A 6,123-nucleotide genomic window follows, 5' to 3' on the forward strand; every position below is an offset into this window, starting at 1 on the left:
TTGTGTGAAAATTAATCTTTTGATATCAGTCCTAAAATTACTTTTTACTAGTTTGAACCTGTGTCCCCTAAGTTCACTCCCACAGTTTCATTTAAAGAAATATTCCTGGTTGACTCTCAGATGCCATCTTTCCAGGGTGAAAAGCCCAAGTCTATCCAATCTTCCCTCATAACTCAGAGCCGTGACACTGGGGATCAGCTTTGTAGCTCTTTTCTACACTGGCTCCAGCACTTGAATATCTCTCTTGTTTCCTGATGACCAGAACTGGACATAGTATTCAAGGTTCGGTCCACAGCACTATACAGTTTGATCATTACTTCCTTTGACTTATATCATCTGGTTTTACCTATGTAGTTCAACATCCTATTGGCTTTGTTGATTGCTGCTCTGCATTGGTTGGATATGTTTAACATCGCGTCTGAGACTCCTAGGTCTCTCAGCTTCACCCTTAGTTATTTCAACACAATTCGTGGAGCATGCGTGTTGTCTATTTTTCCTCCCGAAGTGTAGCACTTCACACTTATGTGCATTAAATTTCATCTACTATCTTTTGCCCTTGCATATTTTGTCCAACTCGTTGTAATTTCTGAGCTGCCGCCATTGATTCCATTGCCCCACCCAGTTTGGTATCATATGCAAATTTGATCATTTTGCTTTGAGTTTCTGATTGCAGGATATATGCCATATATGTAAATAAAAACCAGTAATGGTCCTGGAATTGAGCCAAGATCCCCACTCAGTATCTCCCCCCACTCCAACATTACTTCTCTTATAACCTGGTGTTGTAAGATTCTTTACTCTTATGAGTACTCATTGTTTCCTACCTTTCAGCCAGTTTCTTATCCATTCCCAGGGATCAACCTGAATCACCACAGGTTTGAGTTTAATTAATCAACTTTGGTGTCACTTCCTTAAAGAAGATGAGGAGATTGGTCAAGCAAGATCTTCCCTTTCTGAATCCATGTTGACTACTGTTAACTAGTGTAAGGAATCTTACAACACCAGGTTATAGTCCAACAGTTTTATTTGAAAATCACAAGCTTTCGGAGATTATCGCCTTCGTCACTCACTCACCTGACGAAGGAGATAATCTCCGAAAGCTTGTGATTTTCAAATAAAACTGCTGGACTATAACCTGGTGGTGTAAGATTCCTTACATTTGTCCACCCCAGTCCATCACCGGCATCTCCACATCACTGTTAACTAGATTATTGTTGTACAGATGATCCTGTTTACTCAATTCTATTATTTGGAATTGAAGACTAATGGGTCTATAGTTGCCTGTGGGGGTTTTGTCACCTTTTTTGAATACGGGTGAGAATATCTAAGAATCCCCTCTAATGAAAATGCATATAAGCTTTCAGTAGTTCAGTGAGATACCTCCATAGCAAGTAGCAGTGTGGTGAACTAAGGGTTAATATAAGTAGCCCATTTTGCTCGCTAGAATTAGAAACAATGAGCTTCTTCTTTGACCACCTGTTTACGTTATTAATTTCCTTTATGTATAAGCATGCCTTGTGTTAATCAAGTGAAGAGATAAGATAAAGCTGAATTCTGGTGTAGGGGTCTTGTACAGCTGCATTAATGAATGGATCTCCCTTTTCAGACAAGGCCGAAAAACATACCAAGCCAGAGATAAGGAAGCCTCCCTTTTCCTTGGCATGCACAATACATGCGAGTGGTCGGCCATTATGTCACTCAGCCTGGCTTGACCAGACTCAGCTTATGATTGATGTTAACCCTTTGATAATCATGTCCCTCCCCTGTCTGAAAATGTATAATTGTATGGATCTTCGCATGTAACTTCGCCTGTTCTATGAGATTGACAAGACTATCAGAGTTGAAATCGATTCTGTAGAATAGGTCAGCTGCTGCAGCTAATAAAATTGTGTTGAACTTTAAAGGTGTATTCGACTCAGTTTTTGCTGAACCAGACTAAGGGTAAAAGAATCCGGTGTGTCACGGGCATCTCCTTGGCCTGTTTACAATTTTCTAGCACCTCCCCCGTATCCAGATTCTCTCAAAATGATTCTCAGTGCTTCAAAAATCCCCTTGGTCTCTCTCAGCACTCTGGATAAATGCCATCTATCCCTGGGGATTTATTTGTTTTGAGCCCATTTAGCCTGTCTAGGTCTTTCATCTCATTTATAACAAAATCACCCTGATTTCACTTGATCTTTGTTTGGAGTGGGCATGTTGCTTTCCTCTTGTCTTGTGAATATTTGGGAGGAAAAGTTATTCAGAATATTTACTATTTTGTACTCATCCTCAGTTTCAAATCTATTTGCATCGTTTATGGTTTTTACCTCTTTTCTGACTGCACTCTTACTGCTGCGCTACTGAAATTTTACTGTTTTGCTTAGCTTCGGCTGCTTTTTTTCCAGGTCTCCCTTTGATTACCCTTTTAATGTGTTTCTACATTCTATTCATCCCATTGAGCCCCTTCTCCATTCTTCATGTAGGAATTGTACTGGCCACTTTGCCACTTCCTCTCATTTTTGTTTGTTAATCCATTTAGGGTCACTTTAGACTTGGTCAGAGCTGGTTGGTTTGGGGAATGTATTTATATTGCGTGCTCTGGATTATACCTTTAAACATGTTCCACTTGTCTTCTACTTAAGTGTTGTTGAACAAACTTCCCCAATTTATTTGTTTTAGTTGTTTCCTCATTTCATCAAATTTAGCCCTTTTAAAATTATGTACCTGGATCCTGATCTCAGGTATTTCTGACTCCTAAATCACATTAAACTTTTACCATTCTGTGGCTGCTATTCCCCAGGAGTGCTACAACTTCCATTGTACAGTTTCTGGGTCATTAATGAATGCCAGATTATACTGCTGAGCTGCTCATTGATTTCAATTCTTTGTAATAAAATGATTGAGAATAAATAAAAAGACTTGCATTTATATAGCACCTTTCACGACCTCAGGATGTCCCAAAGTGCTTTACAGCTAATTAAGTACTTTTGAAGTGTAGTCGCTGTTGTAATGTAGGGAAACGCAGCAGCCAATTTATGCACAGCAAGGTCTCACAAACAGCAATGTGATAATGGCCAGATAATCTGTTTTAGTGATGTTGGTTGAGGAATAAATATTGGCCAGGACACCAGGGAGAACTCCCCCTGCTCTTCTTTGAAATAGTGCCACGGGATCTTTTATGTCCATCCGAGAGGCAGGCGTGGCCTCAGTCTAAAGTCTCTTCCAAAAGACGTCATCTCCGACACTTCAGTCCTGCACTGGGAGCGTCACCCTATATTTTGTGCTCAAATCTCTGGAATGGGACTTGAACCCACATCCTTCTGACTCACAGGCGAGAGTGTGACCACTGAGCCATGGCTAACTCCTAATATTAAGAAATAGAGTTCATACATTATAATAATGTAGCTAGTAATGGAGTAGAGACTTGTAGGTGTGGAACAGATGGTCTCCGAGCTTGAAAAATCAACATGGTGCTGCAAAACAAAGTCACGCATCTTCCTGCCTGGCCCCCTCACATCCTCTGATCTGAAGGAGGAGGGTCTAACCACAGGTCTATTACCAGCTTCTTGGGTTGGCTCTAGAAAAGGAATCCACAGGCTTTTAAGCCTTATTACCATGGCAGTGTGGGGCCTTCCTCTGTTGCAGATGCAGGCTCTGCTCTGCTCTGGTTGGTGGGTGTGGGGGGGGGAGGAGAGAGCTCTGAAAATTCCAGAGCAACAGAAAGCGTGCAGAGACCCGGGGTAACAGATCTGCAGCCCTTTTCTCCTTACCTTTGTACACACGCAACAAGCATTTCTCATGACCAACGGTCAGAAAAATCAGCATGATCAAGATGATTTAAGTAGGGTACAGTAATTTAGTGACTACGATACTAGACTAGTAACCCAGAGGTTGAGAGTTTTAATTCATTTTTATTCATTCTCAAATTGTGGACATTGCTGGCAAAGCCAGTATTTTATTGCCCATTCCTTGTTGCCGAGGTGGTGGTGTTGGGCCGCCGTCTGTAGAATTTGATGCAACTGAGTGGCTTACTAGGCCACTTTAGAGGGCAATTACGAGTCAATGACGTTGGTATGGGACTGGAGTCACATATAGGCCAGACTGGGTAAGGATGGCAGATTTCCTCACCTTGGCAAGTTGTGAAACTGAATTCAATAAATTTGGTAATTTGTGGGCTGGCACCAGAAAAATGATCATGAAAGCTGCGAGGACACAGGTAAAATAACAAGCTCAAGGATAGGATGAGATTAGAAGGAATTCTTCACTCCCCCCTCACCCCCGAAAAATCATGCATGAGTAAAGATTATTGAGGTAAGGTACATAAAGCTGCACAATCTATTCCAAATGTCACCTTACCAGTGATCAACACAAGATTTGCTCATTTTGACTTCTAATCAAATACCTTTGCAGCCCTGTTAATGATTAGCCTCTAAACTGCTCATTAGTGGAATAGAAGCACAGAATTTGAAAGCTTTCTTTGCAAAAAGAGATTTAAAAAACTTTCCAATCCAGCTAATCATAACTCTGAGTTTCTTTGAGGGCTCCGCTGGACTCCAATCATAGCCCACAAGAAAAAGGCAGAGATCCAATTATGCCAGGGCCCTGTGGAATCGGAGTTCCTGGTCCACCTAGTAATGAGAAGAGTCTCCGCCTGCCCCTTACAAGATCAATAACACCAAGGCAGTGGAGCCAGAGGGGGCTCCCTATGTTGGGAGATCCCACTTCCTCAATTCAGAAGGTGCCTGACATACTACTGGAAGTTGGCACGCCAAAAGAGATGATGCATATCAGCCTTCAGATGGGTGCAAGTGGGCCCCATTGCGGGGGGGGTGGGAGTCCCAGCTGAAGGAAGAATCCTGGACCCCCAAAGGGCAGTTACATGTTTTTTTATACCATTTGAACGAACCTCCTTACACAAGAGGCTGAAGATGTGGACTCAGGGTGGGGACTGGGTATCCACCGCTGTTGGCCGACATCCGCCAACATTTCCAGCCACATGGGGCAGACAGGCACTTGCGATGCGTAGGTAGTGTCGCAGGTGTCCACCTAGTCCCAGGCAAATGAGATGTTCTTCCGCTGACCCTGCAAACTCAGTTTGCTACAGTGCCAGTGGATATGATCCCAACAGTTACATAGGGATCGCGACCTGCAGATTTGCTGGGTCCATTTTCTTTTGCGGGAAGCAGTACAACCAATTTTGTTTGCTTCTTCTCTTGTATATTTTGACGTCGTCTAATGCATCAGTGTGCAACTCTAAAGAATTTGCAAGAATGTTGTCTGATATAATCTAGTTACTAAAATTTGGTAATGTTAAAAAACACACAAAAATTAGAATATTTCAGAGAAAATATTCTGTATTTTTAAGCACATTTCAGTCAGTACTTAAAAAAATGCAGCAATGTTCAATAGACTATCTAAATTCTATTAAAATACTTTTTAAACATTTACATTAGAATCAAATGAAATTGTTTCAGAGAAACAATTATGCAAAAGTAGTTCAAATGACAAGCTCAGTGCTACAGAAGTTTGCAGAGTGGATTAGCAGAATAATCCTTCCACCCAACTGAGAATTAATTCAGAACCCAAATATGACAAACATACCTTTCACAAAGTGGCTTTACACTTTCGCAACCACTTCAACACATTATTGTCGATTATTGGTCGAAGTGGCATTGATAAGAGTTCACACGATAATAGCTCCAGTTCAGACAACATACTTTAGTTGATTTTATCAAAATGAATTTGAAACAAAGATTTATAATTTAGGAGTGAAATATTAAAAGCATGCCTCAGGATTTTTGATAGGTGATCCATCTCATCTGGATAGATCTGCCACAAAAGATACATAACCAAATTCCAAATTAAACACTGATAAAAGTAAATTAATAAAACTCACTGATCTAGGAATGCAAGACTATGTAAACAGCATTCTGCAATACATACATTTGGTTTTGTTAACTCAAAGCCTATAAGGCAGTAACACTAACAACTCCACATTCAAGTATTATTCCAATGCATTGCACCAAGTGCAAGACAGTGCGCAGTTCTTCAAGTGTATACTTTTGTCCATCGTCTCTGACTCTGCTGTGAGGATAAGTCTTTTTTTACGTGCACCCAGTAGATCAGTTATCTGGATGTTTGAGA

Source organism: Heptranchias perlo, chromosome 3 (genome assembly GCF_035084215.1).
Source record: "Heptranchias perlo isolate sHepPer1 chromosome 3, sHepPer1.hap1, whole genome shotgun sequence".
In the NCBI taxonomy this organism is placed as follows: domain Eukaryota; kingdom Metazoa; phylum Chordata; class Chondrichthyes; order Hexanchiformes; family Hexanchidae; genus Heptranchias; species Heptranchias perlo.